Here is a 19,165-nt window from a genome sequence, read left to right on the forward strand (position 1 = left end):
GGTGTAATAAGGTTGAATAAAAAAATGAAAAAAAAGTTTCAAAAAATGTATGATTTTTTGAGACAAGATTCAAAACCTTGGTTAAATCATTATTAGCCTAATAAGAATATTAGGGACCATTAAAAAAGTTTTAGCCTGAACAACTTGCATTACCAACAACTCCTTATCCCTTCATGCTACCACAATTGAACAATCCAGAGAAAGAACAAAAATAGGACTAATTCATTAGAAAACCCATGAATCTTGAGAAATGAAAATTGACAAGAAATAATGATTTTGGAATGAAAGATGATATCTTGCCTTTGCAAGTGATGACTTTACCAACTATTTCTGCAAGAGACAAGGGAACTTTACCATCTCTATTCTAAAAATTCTTGCTAAAAGAAACAATTTCTATTCCACTCTCTATCTCCATTCTCCCAAAAAAAAAAAAGAAGAAATATTTTTGCTTCTCTTCTAATCACTTAACCTTAAAATATTTTCTTTACCAATATTCTATGCCCTTGGACATAAAATCTTGAATCAATATGTTGGACGAAGATAAATCATAGAAGAAAAATAAGGATAATAATCCATTGGTATTACTCTTCAGCAATAAAATATCTAGATTGTACCAATCAACATTCAAGAGGAAAATAACATCAAATTAGATTCATTTAACTTATAACAGTGGACAAAAAACATTTTCATAACACCACCTCGATAAGAAACTCTTATCATGAATCAAAAGGATTGCAAGTCATGTACTAGTGAATAAGAATAAATAAGTTTGAGGAAGCAATCTTAAGTCAGTAGTCAAGTGAAAATAAATAGTGAACGGACTAATAATAAACAAAAAAGGTAATTAGAGTTGTTAACAAACATGTAAAGGTGCAATCAAGGAAAAGGAATAGGTAACTAAAGCATGAGTCCTTACAACTATAGAAGAAATCATTACAAAGACTAAAATGATATTTAAAAAATTATCCAGGTAATTGATTGATTAACACACTTGATTCAACATTTGATATACTCCTTATGTAAGTTGATGTGACATATGCCACCTCTTCTTGGGGCACTTCAACAAAACAAGTAGAATTGAGCAATGTGTGATCTAGATATAGTACTAAATAGAGTTTATTTTTTGGTAGTAACTTCTTCAAATCTACTTCACATAACCATACAACTTCAATATCTATGAGCTTAAAATCCTAAAAAATGTTTAAATATGAAATGGTTTTAGCTATAGAAACATATAATTGAATTTTATTTGTTGAAAGATCAATGCAAGGAATTATACAAGGAAAATTTAAGACTATTTGTCTTGTCTATAGAACAATCAGTTTGTAAAAGCATTTAAGAAAAGGTTGTTTTTTTAATAATTGAGTGACAATTTAAGGAAATAAAACAAATAATTAAATCATGCAATTGGCTTTCTTAAAATTGATACCTTATGAGTATATTTAAGAGAAGCTCTAGTTTACTCATATGAATCTAAATTTAATTCCATCACACCAAATTGGATGCAAACTCTCAACAAAACCTTGGATGGAGAGGACATGTTAGACTACTACTCGATTTGGCATATTGACTGTAGGAATTTTTTTTTAAAAAGGAAAATTTTGATCCTTCTTCCCACTATCTATTGCTATATCTAATAAGTTACATACATGAAATAGTAATAAATATGGAAATGCATACCAAATATAGGAGTAAAATATATCTTTATTAAATTTTTTGCTCATGAATTTATTGCAAACATAAAGACTAGAGATGGTAAGCTAAGGATTATAATTCATTTGACTATCCCATACTACTTTTCTTGATGATGCACAACATTTTAAAGGAATTGATGGTTGCCAAAGGTAACACAACTATCAACCAACTAACACATAACTACCCAAGAGTGGAAACCAACTTAATATGGACAATTAATACATCATTGAATCACCAATGTTATCAAACATAACATTTTAGGTACTATATGCTAACAATATTAAAAAATTGAAATGATTTCCTTCCCATGAAGACTTGCCAAATATAACTATTAAAAATACCAAACATGGCTATATTTCACATGCCTTGTCTCTGATATTTCGCTACAATGTTTCCTACTTTGTTTATATTTTTATTTTGGTTTATGTTGCCTAATTTGGTTTGTTTGACACATGTAAAAATGAAATAAATATATTTGTACGGTAAATGCTAAAACAAAGTTGCCTAAACAATTAAAATACTACAGTGTGGATTACTCACATTTTAATGTCATGATAAATAATAATTATTTAATATGCATAATGGCAAGTAGGAAGAGAGTTTAGTAAGAAGAATAATTATTTTTTGTCTTTTTATTCATAATGAGATTAAATAAGTTTTTTTCATATATCAAGTGCTTTCAATGTTATTTTTAGTTTAAGGGCACCCATTTTTAGGTTTCCTAGCCAAACTCAAAGTCTAAAATTGATTTTAAAAAAATAAAAACAAGATTATAAAAAGTAGGCATTTCCCAAATATTAGATGCTTCTTTGTTTGTCATGGGTTTCCTCACTAAATTCTAGTGCACATGCCTTAGAACATTTCCCTAGTGAATTAGTCCTAAATCACGAATAAGCACAAATAGTGCATTATAGGGGATGAATCGGTAATATCAGGAGATGAGTTTGACATTGCAATTAGGAGTCTACTTATATAAAAAAATTGTGTGACAAGCAATTGAAAAGATGAATGAGATTGAAGTAGATAGAAAGACTAATGATTGTTGTTCATGTTGTGCAAATGCATATCAAAACAACATATGCAATATATGTTAAGATGAGTAACTATATATTCTAACATTTTATATTTTTTTTTGAAAAATATTGCTAAAAAAATTGTGGGCTACAATACTAATGTAGAATTTTCCTCCTTTAAGCTACCATAAGACTGCTTAAGAATATTTGTTGTACTTTTGGTCCTTGTATCAAATATAGAGCATTATTCTGTTTATTAAGAAATGTATTATTTGGATCTCACAATTGGATATTAATCAAAATATTAAAACAAAAAAAAATTCCATGATAAAATATCAAAGTTGCCTCCCATTAGCTACTATTTCAAGGAAATATAACATAAAGATTAATCAGGACCAAAATTTGTCAGTGACACAAGTTTTTCACATAAATTGAAACACAAACAAAAGTATCACATCCCATTGACACAAAATTCAATCCACCATTTTTGTGACATGATGTAGATCAAAATAAAAGAAACTAAGAGAATATGAAATACTCAAAAAAAGCTAAGTTTTTTTAATCTATTTCTATCATATCATTGTTTATTGGTTGAGTAATTTTGAAAACATTCCTCTCCTCAGTGTCTCTCTTTATTAAAAGTAGAAAGTTGAAGTTTTTTTTAATTTGATAGCATTTTGGAGCAATAGTAGGAGGCTTATTTAAGGCATTCTCTTGAACTTTTAATGGTAATTTAGTTGTAGGATGTTGGAGTGAAGTGTTAAATAAGAAAGGTTGCATGGGGATGGGGTACTTGGGTACTTAGGTTACCTATTCCATTACTAGTATGGGTACAACTATTTTTTTAAATAGGGGACATGAGTACTTAGGTACATCAAACTTGTCTTATATATTTATATATATATATATATATATATATATATATATATATATATATATATATATAATTTAATATTTATAGAAAATTAAAAAATATAAGTCATGACAATGGTTTCTCAAACCAAGAATAGTGATAAAGTTTGTAGATGTAATGTATTTTTTCCAATTTCAGATTTGCAGTATATTTGTGTAGACTTTAAACATGAACAAGAAGATCAAAATCATATAACAATGACATATTGCAAATGATAATCTTTTGACTTGAATAGTGATAATGTTTATTATTAAATAGTATTGAATTACTATTCCAAACTAATTCCATATTGATTTAAGGTTAATAAATAACAAGTTGAATGACAAACAAAAACCTACAACAAAAAATAGAAATCTTAATCAAGTTCCTTAGCTATGATTCTTTTCATTGAGTACCTGGTACTTTAGGTATGACACTTGGGTACACATCCTAGGGTTATGGGTACGTGTACCCATACAACCTAGGTTATACATTCTTTTCCCATCAACACATTTTTGCGTGATCTATACAAGTAAATAAATAAGTTTTTTAGTGTGTGTGTCAAGTTCTCTCCCCTCTTTTGATCTTTGATTTGTGTTTCTTGTACTATTATATCTTTTTTGTTATACTTAGGTAATTTTGATTGATAGATGCATTAGATTGTATTGGAGCACCATAGCCAAAAGGGGGATTCAATAAAAATATAGAGCTAAAGGTAGATAAGAAATATTGATGATGAACTACATAGGAGGTTGATTGTCCTTGAGGCTCGTTTGAGGCATGAGGAATAGGAATAACCTAAAGTTAAAAGGGCCCAAGTTGGAGGCATATATTTTGTGGAAGAGTCATCATAGCTGTATACAAAGGGACAATGTTAAAATTGGTATATCTAATTTTAAAGTAAAGTTGAATTGTGAATGTTGCATAGATTGGATAAAGGAATTCTAAATATACTTTGAGATGGAGGGGTTTAAGGAATATGGGCTATGAAGTGTCAAATTTGCAGCACCAAAAGTGAAGTTTCATGCTACTTTATGGTGGAAGAACAATTAGTTCAAGCATAGACAAGAACTGATCAAGCAAGAGCTAGATAAGTCTATGAACCTTAGGTTCCATCTCAAAGTGAGGTAGCCCTCCTCAAGATGGAACACATTGGATGAGGGACAACAATTTGCAAAAGGCTAAGAAAAAAACTAAATGGGAAAAGTAATATGTTGAATAAAAGGGTGGTAAATAGGGAAGAAGGGAATTCTTCTAAACCCCAATGTAGAGGTAGAAAGTAGAGAATGTTACACTATTGGGGATTCTTGAAGTGCTACAATTGTGGTGTTATGATAGAGGGTGAAAATATGCACAAGCCACATATACAAATCAAATAATGATTTGAATTAAAATTTGAAACAAATCTCATATAAAATTAGTCTACATACAAACAAGAACAATCATGAAAAAATATGTCCTTCTTACTCATGTTCCTAGAATAACCTTGCTTCCTAACTCATTGCTAGTTGTTAATCATGACATGACCACATTGTCATCAAATAAACATCTCCCATCTGATATAGATCATAAATTAAGCAAGGGGAAACAACAAGAAATTCATCCTACACTTGAGCTATAGATGCACTCGAATCTTTATCTTTCAGCTTGCAACTATGAAACTCAATCCTCTATCTCCTACTTTTAATCTTGTAAAATGTGATGTCACTAATAACTCCCCTTTTTGTATTGAATACTATCACAATGATCCACAAGTCCACCTCAACTTCCACCAATGAAAAATAAGTTATAACTTAAATTACTAATGAAAAATTAGATTTACTTCAAATATCACTTCCAAATAGGGAGGCCACCATGAAATAATAAATACAAGATGCTTTGTTAATGTTATCATAAGTTGTTGGTTTTCATCAGGATTGCTACAATTGTAGTAGGAATTCCATAATGTTTGGTATGTTTTTTTCAAATGGTAGTGACCTATTGTATTTGTATGAGGAATAAACCAAGAGGAGACATTTCATGGGACATATCTATTCATTAATATAATTAATACAATGACAATTTTAATTATAGTTATATCTCACAACAATATGAAATAGGTTACCAAACATCAACATACCCTCTTAGCTAGGGAGAATAAAAACAAGACGTATATTACACACTTGGTAATGTAAGGAATGACACATAAGGGAAATCTTTGATTAGAAGATTTCCATTATTCTGATCTTCGATCCTTTGATTTGGCCATAGAAATATCCACAAAAAATAAATACATTTTTTTTAGTTAAAGAAGCCTAGAAAACATAAAAAGGATAAGAATTTTAAAATTATTCTGACAAATTTATTTACTACCATGAGAGGATTGTGGGTTCTTGATTTCAGGTACACAGTAATCAGGTTAGTACCTATGTCCATTGAAAACTTGAGACTTCTAGGAGTTTTGATTTTAAGGACAATAGAGATAGATGTGTATTAAAAAATGAAACACAAAGTCCTATGGGGAGGGAATGAATGAATTTTTTTGTAAAAGGCTATGGGCCTATAGAGAAATTCAAATAAAAGAATTCTAGCCCTCAAAATTAATAAAATATAAGGAAAAATAACACTGCTTAACATAGGTGAGAATATTATGGTTTCACTTTGTAATTCACAATCAAGGCATTTCTAAAAGGCTTTCTATTTTCCATTATACAAGAAAAAATTATTGTAGTAACATAGCAAAATAGACCAAATTATTTTAGTCTTGTAACACTTTAAATACAGTTTGAAAATAGAAATTCCTTTTACAATAAATTTTTGTATTCTTCTACAATAGAACAAACAAAAATTTAGAGTACATTACCTAATGTAAATGTTATACTTGTATGTATAAAAGCTAAACCTTATACATGCTTAAGTTGTAGGGCACTCAATCTCATGGAGATCTAGTGTACATCTTAGCTATGGACTACTAGAAGACCCTACCCTAGGTGGAGTGCAAGTTACAATTAAATGTTTTTTAATTGAAGAGGGAAAGGATTGCTGGTTTGATTGCAATAGGCTCTATAGTTATAGGCTTCAAAATCTAAAAATTCATATATTCATGGCTTTATATAAACAAATGGAACCTTTTGACATGTCTTCTTTTATATGATATTGGAAGAAGACCTAGAAAGTTAAATGAAATCTAGAAAACAAGGTAGCCAGGTCATTATTTACCATATAGGAAATATTTTCTTTTTCTATGAATTTAATTTCTGAAAGTCATATTGTTTCGGCACCTTCAGAGAAAAGTGTGAAAGGTTTCATGATTGATTTTTTGGATGCATGTCTCTACTATTGTATCCAAAATGGAAGCTACCCCCATTGAATGAGTCAATCTATTGGTTAAGAATCAAGATGAAATGTGGAAGTCTGGTCATCTTTATGAGCTATACTAAGGCATTGGAGATTATTTTGGTTGAACAATATTACCAATGTCATTTACTATTTCCCCTCTCAGGCACTCAACATTTCCTTGAAGGATTACTTAAAGAACCTATTAAATTTTAAGAAAGATAAGGATGGTTACTAGAAATAATTTGATGGAAATCTTTCTTCTAGTGGTGTTGTTGGTGCATCATCTCTTCTTTTTATTTATTCTTTGGGCTATGCTCAAACTATTAGATTGTGGTGATTGATATAGAAAGTACTATACATACTTCATAAATTCTTTGGGCCCTATTTTATTAGGATTTTGGGCCAACATGTAATTATTAATTATAACCCTAAAGTGGTAAAAATACTTGTATAAAAGAACTTACGGTTAGGGATTATTTCATAGTTGTGATGTGAAATTGGTTCTTGTGGCAGGATTGAGCTGTAAGAGATTATGGAGTGTAATCAGGTTATAATCACTAGATCGTAATAATATTGTGCTTGTTATTTGGTGGACATAGCCCAGGGATTGGGTGAGCCACGTTAAATCTTGGTGTCTTGTGTTCTTTTTTGTGTGATCTATTATTTTCTATTATTGGATATATTTGCATGTAATTGCTATTTCTTTTCGTGGTTTAATCCTAACAAGTGGTATCAAAGCCTAGTTTCCTTTTTAGTTATCCTCTACAAGAAAGTCTCATGGTTGAGTGGGAGCAATGGTAGATGAGGGTAAGCTGAGGGTTGATAGGTTTAATGGGAAGAACTTCCAGTTATGGAAGATGAAAATGGAAGACTATCTTTATCAGAATGATTTATAGAAGTTGTTAGAAGGAAAAGCCAAGAATTAGGGATCTATGTTAAATGATGAATGGGATCTTTTAGATAAAAAGGCACTTGGAAGCATTCAATTATGCTTGGTACCATCAGTGGCATTTCTCTTCACTTTAAACAAGGTATTTCTCATGAAGCATTTATTTAATATGAAAATGGTAGAAGGTGGATCTCTTGTAGATCATCTAAATTAGTTTAATACTATTACTAGTCAGTTATCTTGTGTGGGTATCAATTTTGAAGAGGAAATTAGGACTCTCTTGATTTTGTGTTCTTTTCCTGAAAGCTGGAATGCCTTTGTAATGGCTGCGAGTAATTCTATTCTTTGATCTAGTAACCTAAAATATGATGATGTGATTGGTGTTATTTTGAGTGAGGTAACTAGTAGGAAATCCTTAGGTGGATCTACATTAGGAAGTAATTTGAATGCACAAAGAAGGGGTAGAATGATTGAGAGAGGAAGTAATTTTGGAAATCATGGGAAATCAAGAGGAAATCAAAAGAGAGGAGGTCTCAATTGAGAGGACTAAATGACTACTGGTGATGTGGAAAACTAGGGCATAAAAAGAAATATTGCTTGAATCGAAAGAAAAATGAAGGAGATAAACTAGATGGAGACAAGAAGGAAAATGTGGTAAGTAACAAATTCAAAAAGGATTCTTTACTTTTGTCTTTAGAAAGTGTTGATGATTCATGGGTTTTAGATTCTAGTGCTTCATTTCATGATACACCTCATAGAGTTTATTTCATTGATTATGTCCAAGGGGATTTTGGACTTGTTTAATTAGGGGATAATGAACCCTGTCAAATTGTTGGAAAGGGAAAAATTAAGATTAAGTTGCACAATAGGAATCATTGGCTACTACATGATGTAAGACATGTTCCAAGGCTGAGTAGGATTTTAATTTTAGTAGGGCAACTCAGTGATGAGGGTTGTGTAGTTACTTTTAATGATAAAAACTGAAAGTTTTAAAAAGGTTCCCTTGTAATAGAAAAAGGTGTGAAAGTAGACACCTTATATCTTTTTATAGGTCATATTATTCCTTCTACTTTATTTGTTTTAGAGAAAAATGAATGTTCAGGAACAATTGTTGTAGTTGAGAAGGGAAAACAAATAGTTGTCATAGATTTTGATATAGCATTGTGGCACAATAAACTTTGGCACATAACTGAGAAAGGTATGATAGTACTTCATTCAAAGAAAGTTTTATCGGTCTAAAATGTGTCAATATGGATTTCTGTGAAAGTTGCATGTATGGAAAACAAAAGAAAGTGAGTTTTTTAAAGATTGGGAAGGAAAACAAAAAGGAGAAACTAGAGCTTGTGCATACAAATGTATGGGGACTGACTAAGGTATTTTCCCTTGGTTTCTCACATTATTATCTTACATTTATTGATGACACAACTAGAAAATTATGGGCTTATTTCCTCAGACATAAATTTGATGTATTTCAAACTTTTAAGAAATGGAAATGCTTGGTTGAAAATGAGACTAGTAAGAAATTAAAATGTCTCAAATCTGATAATGGTGGTGAGTATTGCAGTGATGAATTTGAAGATTATTGCTTTACTAATCGTATTCATAGATAGAAAATTGTTCCAAGGACTCCATAGGAAAATGGAGTGGCTAAATGCATGAATAGGACTATAATGGAGCATGCAAGGAGCATGAGGTTGCATGATGGGTTGCCCTTACACATGTGGGTAGAGGTTATCAATATTGTTGTATATTTGATTAATAGAAGTCCTTATACTCCTTTGGACTATGGTATTCTAGAGGAAGCATTTACTAGTAAGAAGGTGAATTATTATTTTCTCAAGACCTTTGGTTGTGAAGCTTTTTCTCATATAGATTCTAAAAATAGAACCAAGTTGGAATCTAAGTCAAAGAAATATTTATTTGTTGGATCTAGAATTAATGAATTTGGTTATAGGCTTTGGGAGTTTGAAAATCATAAAATTTTATGAAGCAGGGATGTCATATTCAATGAGAAAGTATTGTACAAAGATATATTGCAGCAACATAAAAAGAAAGAAGATGATTATGTAGTGTTGGATGATACTCCAAAAGCTAATATTCTAGCCATTCCTCATGATGTGCAACAACAGTTAAAAAAAATACCACACACACTAGTGAATGTTAGACGGTCAACAAGACAAATTAGACCTCTAAAAATATTCTCTCCCTCTTCGTATTCAATTTTACTTGCTAATGCTAGTGAACCTAAATGTTATGATGAAGTTGTGTAGGTGGATACTAAGATTCAGTGGGAGTCTAGAATGAAAGAAGAAATGGACTCTTTGCTAAAGAATAAGGCATGAGATTTATGCAAGTTGCCTATAAGTAAAAGAGATTTACAAAATAAGTGGGTTTAGAAGTTGAAAGAAGAGGATAGAGGTAAGAAAATATTTAAAGATAGCTTAGTTGTGAAAGGATTTGCATAGAAAAAGGGCATTGATTTTGACAAGATATTTTCTCCTATTGTTAAGATGACTTCTATCTATATTATTTTAAGTCTTGTGGCTACTAAAGATTTGCATTTAAAGTAGCCTAATGTTAAAACAACCTTCCTACATGGTGATTTGGATGAAGAGATAAATATGGCTTAGCCAAAGGGATTTGTGATCAAAAGTAAGGAGAACTTAGTGTGCAAATTGAAGAAAAGTTTATATGGCTTGAAGCAAGCACCTCGATAGTGGTATCTAAAATTTGACAATTTTATGCATTAGAATGGATACAATAGGTGTTATTCAGATCATTTTTTTAATTTTAAGAAGTTGGATGATGTAGCTATTTTATGTTTATATGTTGATGATATGCTTGTAGTTGGGTCTAATGTGGATCACATTAAAGAGCTGAAATGCCAATTAATACATGCATTTGCTATGGAGGATTTGGGGGTAACAAAAAAAATCCTTGGTATGAAGATTTTTAGAGATAGGAAGAACAAAACATTGATGCTATCTCATGCTGATTATGTGGAGAAGGTTTTGCAATGTTTCTCTATGGAGAATGCTAAAGCTATTAGTACAATTTTACTTGGTCATTTGGAGTTGACTAAGGAGATATGTCCTAAGACACAAGAAGAGGAGGATAAGATGTCCAAGGTACACTATGCTTCAGTTATAGGAAGCTTGATGTATACTATGATATGCCAGATATTGCACATGCAGTGGGAGTCATTAGCAATTATATGAGTCATCAGGAATTGATCATTGGAATGTCGTCAAATGGATTCTTAGATATTTTCTCTATGAAGAATGCTAAAGCTATTAGCACACTTTTACTTGGTCATTTGGTGTTGACTAAGAAGATATGTTCTAAGACATAGGAAGAGGAGGATAAGATGTCCAAGGTACCCTATGCTACAGTTGTAGGAAGCTTAATGTATACTATGATATATACTACACCAGATATTGCACATGGAGTGTGAGTCATTAGCAGGTATACGAGTCATCCAGGAATTGAGCATTGGAATGCTGTCAAATGGATTCTTAGATATTTGAGAGGAACATCTAATAAGTGTTTACACTTTGGGGCCTCTACTACTGATTTACAGGGCTATGTTGACTTAGATTTGGTAGGAGATATTGATACTAGGCAAAGTACTATAGGCTATGTCTTTACTATTGGTGGGGTAGCCATGAGTTGGGTTTCTAGGTTACAAAATGTTAATGCTTTATCCACTATAGAGGTAGAGTATGCAGCTACTACACAGACAGCCAAGGAGATAATATGGCTTTAGTTCTTCTTGGAAGAATTGGGACACCCTTATAATGATAATTATTTGTTTGCAAATAGTCAAAGTGCCCTTCATCTTGCAAATAATTTAGCTTTGCATTCAAATACCAAACACATATAGTTGCAATACCATTTCATTTGGTCAATTTTGAAGGATGGATAGTTAAAGCTTGAGAAGATACATACAAATGACAATCCAATTGATATGTTGAAAAAGGTAGTAACAAGGGAGAAGTTAAATTCCTCTTCAGCTTTGGTAAAAATACTTGTATAAAAAAGCTTAGGGTTAGGGATTGTTTCATAGTTGTGATGCAAAATTGGTTCTTGCAGTAGTATTGAGTTGTAAGGGATTATAGATTGTAATTAGGTTATAATCATTGGATCATAATAATATCAAACTTGCTATTTGGTGGATGTAGCCTAGGGATTAGGTGAACCACATTAAATCTTGGTGTCTTCTATTCTTTTCTATGTGATCTATTATTTTATGTTATTGGATATATTTGCATGTAATTGTTATTTATGTCCATGGTTTAATCCTAACACAAATAAGGTTGGCTAATGGCTACAAGAAAGGTGGAGAGAGACAATTCAATGGACTTGTTGATGTATACCATAAAACTCTAAAGAAAAATGGTGTCTCTAGTCTTTACCATAGATTCATCATCTCATGTGTGTGTATTATTGTGTACCATGGTCTATACTTTGGAATGTATGATTCCCTAAAGCTAGTTTTTTTGGTTGTGGATCTTCAAAATAACTTTGCTGCAAGTTTTCTTCTTTGTTCGAGTATTACAATTGGTGCTATTCTTGCTTCATATCCTATCAAAACTATATGTAGAAGAATGATGATGACATCTAGTGAGGTGGTGTAGTACAAGAGTTCTTTGGATTCTTTTCAATAGATTTTGGAAAAGAAAGGTGCCAAGTCTCTATTCAATGGTGTTGGTGTAAACATCCCATGAGTTGTTGTTGTTGCTAGAGTCTTGGCTGGATATTACAAGCTTTAGTTAATTCTTCTTGAAGAAAAGTATAGCTTAGATGGAGGCTAATATTATAATGGTGATGAAAATTTATTTAGATATTGTTTTTTGGTGGTTTGAACCACTTTTCTAGTTCTTTATAATAAAACAATTTTGCCAAAATAATTACAATTTCCAATATGCTAGGAGCCAATGCAAGTTCACTTGAGTTTTCCATCTAGAATTTGTAGATGGGTAATTTATCTCTTGTCAGGTGCATTATTTTTTTATTTCATATTTTGAGAAAAAAGAATTCCTTTTATTTTTTCCAAAAAAAAAAAAGAATGATCAGTTTGAAATATCCTAGTAGTGGTCAACTACAAATAAATCTCAAGTTTGTCTACAAGATGAACAATATAGAAAAGGTGAAACCTCTAGTGCTTTTGAAGTAGTCTGGGGGATTCTAAAACAAGTATTTGATGACATCCAGTGTTTTTTCATGATAGGCCAAGGCTAGAATTTGATATAAAACCAAACATACAAGAGGGAACTATTGCAACAAAGATGAAACCTCTAGTGCTTGTTAGTGTCTATTAAAATTCTCCCTTCCCTTATGCTCTAGTCAATGTCCATACTCTATTCTGTAGCTCTTATGGATGTCCATCTCTATTCTAGAGCTCTTAATTTGGCACAAGTAAGGAGGATACTAGAAAAACATTTGGGAATTTGGCTTTACACATGCCAATCACATTTGATTAAAAATATCTAAAGTGAAACTAGTCATATGCTAATCTTGATTGTTTTGAAGACAATGATTACTGTCTTACAATCTTGATAGTTCATGTGAGGACAAGCTTTTATTCACAAGTTTTATTAAATAGCTCATATTATGTAATATTAACATTTCTATTACCATTCTTGCTTATGTAAAGCTTGTAGAAAATCAAAGAAGGGAAGATGGACAACACATTTGGAATTAAAAAGCCCTTGCCGAGGTAAGAAGACTGTAATGAAAGGAATAATTGATATAGAGGAACTGAGAATCTCATCCATACCATCCCTTCAAGCACTCTTTCTTTAAGGAATGGTGCATAAGAAATGAGTGTATGCCCCATTATATGCAGGAATCATCCTTCTATATGGCTATCAATCTCAATCTTCATAACCATACCCATCAAAAAATAAGGATCAAAAATATCCTTTATATAGATAGGGCTTTATGAGATAGACCTCTAAAAAAAACCATGAAGAGAGAAGGAAAAAAAATACGAAATTAGCATAGAACAAATGAGGCAAAAATTTGTGCAAGAACTTCTTAAGCACCGGTGTAGATCATCAAACAAAAATGGGCATTATACATGTGAACACTGTGGGAAGCTCCTCTAAACACCATGGTTTGTAGGAGGGAGGAAAATAGATCCCACAATTGATGGCTCAATAGTGGGGAGTAATTCTTTGGCAGCACCAAAGCACTCTTGAGTATGCTTTCATTCTATGGAGGTTGGAAATGCACTTGCCAATACGAATAGGTCAAATGTGATTGGAGGTAGGGAAACTAAGGCCATGAAATGAGATATTGACCAACAACATGAGATGAATTTTTTCACCCATGGCCTTAGTGAAAAAATCCTATCAACTAAAGATATTATAGGTACTTAAAATTTTTTGTTATTGTTCCTAGATTTACAATTAGAGTCATGCAATCTCAAAGCTTCCTCACAAATAGTATGCAACAATGTTGATGGGGATTTCACATTCACATTTTATTTTGCACAAACCATTAAAAAACTTTATAGTTGATAAAGATTTAAGATTTCCAAATTAAGATTGGAAATAGCTTTGTTTTAAAGTCTACAAACATACATGTCATTTCTCTTTATATTACTTTAATGTTAATTTATTTGAAGAAAATTCTATGTTTTTATTTATATAAAATGAGTTAAGTATATAGTGTTGTTTAAATATCAATGACATAAATAATTTTAAAAAATAAGAATAAAAATATATATTAAGGAAATTGATATTAAAAATATAAAATAATAGGTCATTTTATTATATATAAATTAAATTAAAATATTTTAAAAAGGTTGAAGAACATAGAATTTTTCATAGGGGCTAATTGAAGCTTAATTTTTTCATAGGCACAAAAGATTGGATTTGAAAGGACTAATGATAACAAAAATCTATACATGAAGACAAAGAAAGGCAAAGGTATTTTGTTATCTAAAATATTTTTTGATGATATCATATTTGAAGGACAAGATGCTTTATGTAAGGATTTTGCAAATCAGATCAAGCAAGAATTTGAAATGTCTATGTTTGGAGACATCAATTTTTTTGTGGGTTTGCAAGTCTATCAGATGAAGTATGGTAGATACATCACTCAATCAAAGTATGTCAAAGAAATATTGAACACTTTTGGATTAGAAGATTCAAAACTAGTAAGTATGCCTTTGGTGATAGGACACAAGTTGTCAAAGAATGATGATTCAGATGAGGTGAATCAAACATTATACAAGTCTATGATTGGCAAATTGGAATATGTCATACATAAGAGACCTGACACTACATTATTTTTAGGGATAGTTACAAGATTCACTAGTAATCCCAAGGAGAATCACTTAATGGCTATGAAAAGAATAATGAGATATCTGAAAGGAACATAAGAGTTTGGTCTATTCTACAAGAAGAATGAAAAGTTTGAACTAAGAGCCTACATTGATTCTGATTAGGATGGAAACATTGATGATAGAAAAAGCACCAGTGGAGGGGCATTTTTCTTAGGCAAGAGACTAGTTACATGGACTAGGAAGAAACAAAGTTGCACTTCACAATCTACTACTGAAGCTAAATATGTTGTTCCTACTATAAACTACACAAACATTTTATGGATCAAATAGATACTCAAAGGAATGAAGGAGGAGATCATGAAACTATGGTACTTTATTGTGATACTACAAGTGCTATCAATATATCAAAGAATCTAGTGATGCACACAAAGACAAAGCACATTGCAATCCAGTATCATTACTTGAGAGAGTTAGTTTAAGATAAAGAAGTGAAGATGGAATATGTTAACAAAAAGGAGAAAATTGTTGATATCTTCACAAAACTATTACCTAAGGATGCTCATGAATATCTAAGAGGTAAACTAGGGGTGATACCACTATCAAAGGCTATTTAATAATATAAGGGGTGCCTGCATAAAAAATGATGATGTTCCTATGTTAAAAATTGATGTAGAGGATCTTACTTTAGGAGTTACCTAAAGTAATCATACAGTTGAAACTTCAAATCAATAACAAGCAATGTGGTAGAGGGAGAAAATGAAGAAATTGAAAAAGCTTACATCTACATATTTTAAGATGACAAGTTTTCAGTATATGTCTTTGGAATTTTTGTCAAAGAAGGAGAAAGTACATTAAACTAATCAAGAGATAGATTTACTGATCAAAGGGAGAAATTACATTACACTAATCATCAAAGGAATAAAGTCTTAAATTGATTATTCTAATCAGAAAGGGAGAAAGACAATCATCAGAAGGAGAAAATATTAAATTTGAGAAGTGTTATTGATCTTAGAGGGAGATCAAACAATAGTTGATGTTGTTGAGTAAGAAGAGGACACATGTATGATGAGGGAGATAGAAAAGAATGTAAGAAAGAGGGAAAAATCCTAATCTACTTAGTAAGAGGGAGCTATAAGAAAGAGTTTTGTAACCTAATCAGAAGATGGAAGTTGTTGATAGAGGGGGAAATTTTGATACAAGTTTTTCTTTTTGGTAATGTCTTACTATTTTAACCTAGTTAGTTTGGTTGAAAAATATGTTCATCATTTGATTGACTTAGTCAATCAGTTTGGTTTTCCATCAATGCCAAAGAAGGAGATTATTGAGATTTGATTGAAAAGATCATTGTTGAAGAGAGATTATTGAAAGAAGGAAATTGTTAAAGGAGACTATGTTTTCAATCATTTTTTTGTCACTGATGTCAAACCTAATATTTTCTAGTAAGCCAACTACTTATAAGATTCAAGTACTATCACTTACTTGATTTATGAAGATGATTTGATCAATAAGATGTAATAAAAGCACCTAGAGGAAAGGTTGAGTTATGATTATGTAATGAAGTACAAGGATGAATTAAGATAGTGATGGCATGATGAATTGATAATCTAATTAAAGTTACAAAATTTGGCAACACCTAGAAAGTTTAGAAGAGCAAGTTACAAAAAGATTGTCTACCAAGCTTGATCGAGTGGACAGTAGGTGCCGAGCAAGGTTAGTGGAAGCCGAGCAAAAAGTCAATTGATGTCAAGCATCAATAAAATTTAGTTGATGTCGAGTGACTTTACACTTGATGCCGAGAAACATAGTATGTGGCAAGCATCAGAAGTTTGATAATGTTGAGCTATTGCATTATGTGAAAGATCGAAGATTCACCAAATCTAAGCAGACAAGTTTATTTTCATAAAACTTGTGAACTAGGAAGAAGATAAGGATGATGAGCTAGTGGCACAGAACTTAGTGTAAACCTTTTTTTAGGAAAATTCAAATGGATTCTAGGATAGCTTTCTAGAAGAGATACAAGATATGGGGTAGATACATTGTATCCTACCTAATCCATCAAAACCCTAAATTAAATGATGAAAAATGAGTGGGAAAATATCCTAATTTCCTATATATAGGAATGTTTGGTCATGAAGCAAATTTGTCACCTATGAGAACCTAAGGAGGAGAAGAAGTTAAGGGTTCTACTTCATCAAGTGACCTAAGAGAATGTTGAGTTGTCATTTTGCATGATGCTTAATGGCAAGAATCCTTTTAAACTCCTTTGTTGGAAAGCTAATCTGAGGATGAACTCTAAGGTTCTAGGTGATCTTATGAGCTACTAGAATCCACTTAGTTCAGGATAAATCTAAATGTTCATGAGGAGGCCTTTGCTGGTTTGAACCAATTTTGGATCAAATGATCAATCTGCTTGCTATTTCAAAATTAACCACAAAAAATATATGTTTTTAGTATTTTTTGTTTTTAAATGAATGCAATCTAACAATGCAACTAAAATGAATTCCTAAATTAACAAGGGGGTTAGTAAAGAAAATAACAAGAACTTTAAACAAAATAACATGAAATTGAAATCCTAATGGACATAATCTATACAAATAACACATGTGTGAGTTAAGCTTTCAAAGAAATTGGTGGGTAACCAATGAAAGTAGGAGCAACACTTCCTCAATTTCACTGATGCAATTATTGGTGAGAAACTTAGTAATCATATGGTGTTTTTCTTTTCATCAAATCACAAGGCCATGGCAAGTGCACTCATGCGAGATAGAGGGTTATATAGTCACAATTTGGTGATTTCTTCTCGAGCTAGATACATCAGCAAAATTTGCCAAAACTGTAGCAAACACTAGAACTAAAAGATTGCAAAACCATAATCAAAGCAATAAATATTTGACTCAATCAGAATTCCATGAACATAAATTCACAAAAATATGACACATATAGGCAAGAATCACTACACTCCAAATGCAAGCACCAAAAGCATAATTTTATTGCAAAATAATGGTAGCCCCAATTACATATTACAATGAAGTATTTATAAGAAATCATCTCCTCAATTTGTGCTAAGAGTGAGAGATATCTTCATATAATAAAATGATTCTAATTTAATAAAACAAACTAATTATATACAAACTAACAATCTAATTGGTTCTTAGTTGAATTCCATCTATTTTTATTCATTAATTGGATGCATAAGCCTTTACATGTCAAAACCAAAGAATTTATGAGAGGAGAAAGAATAAGAAAGCCTTTAGTTGAAGTGGAAGTGTTTGGAAGTGCCAAAAAATGAAGTTGATCCTTCACTACATGTCTATTAGAGTTAAACTATCATTAGAATGCATTTCTAATGCATGAAAATCTCTATTTTTGAAACTGGCAATTCAAAGCACCTCTGGAAAATGGCACCTTGGAAAAAGCACACCTACGCACCAGCACACCTACATGAATTATGCACCTATGTGAATTGTGCACATGCATGAATTGCACACCTGTACACCTTGAAGGTCCAAAACTACAAAATTTTACTTAGTGCCAAAAATGAAATTTTGGCTTTTGAGTTTTTCCTCCCATCATACCAGAGCTATATTGTGGATGTTTTCCCTTGAATTTCTCTATTATTTCAGTGCCCTTTGTCGCATCCAGTAAATCTAGGGCATTTATTTGTCATTCACTTTCTGCCTATAGTTGGCCACTTCTATATGGGTTTCAGTAAAATCCCCAAGCTTGGTATCTAGTTCTAGCAAAGCTTTTTCTATCCTAAAATCCCAAGGTACACATGTTGAATCTTGTCATTAATAATTCAATAAAATGAGGAACTTGTTCTAGTTTATGTGTCCAACCTCTATATCTTTGATCATTTCTTCTCTCCAACTAACCTATCCTTCTTGATGAGAGACCACATGATCTAGATTATCCAGAACGATCAAATGTTTGAAAAAATTTGACAAGATTTTCTAGGCATTTTTAAATGGCTTTTTCAAAGGTTTTCTACTCAAAATACCAAGTTGAAACTTTAATTGGTCCCTAAAACTAGGTAGCTGAATGCTTGCTATTTTAGGGACTAA

At 31.4% G+C, this 19,165-nt stretch overlaps 1 pseudogene; it reads left to right on the plus strand.

Moving 5' to 3' along the window:
• The first annotated feature begins 6,823 nt into the window (after window positions 1–6,823).
• Window positions 6,824–12,621, plus strand: LOC149535476 (ADP/ATP translocase 3, mitochondrial pseudogene; annotated as a pseudogene).
• The last annotated feature ends 6,544 nt before the right edge of the window (window positions 12,622–19,165 follow it).

The sequence above is a fragment of the Cupressus sempervirens genome, chromosome 10, assembly GCF_028749045.1.
Source record: "Cupressus sempervirens isolate cs-2001-9-10 chromosome 10, ASM2874904v1, whole genome shotgun sequence".
In the NCBI taxonomy this organism is placed as follows: domain Eukaryota; kingdom Viridiplantae; phylum Streptophyta; class Pinopsida; order Cupressales; family Cupressaceae; genus Cupressus; species Cupressus sempervirens.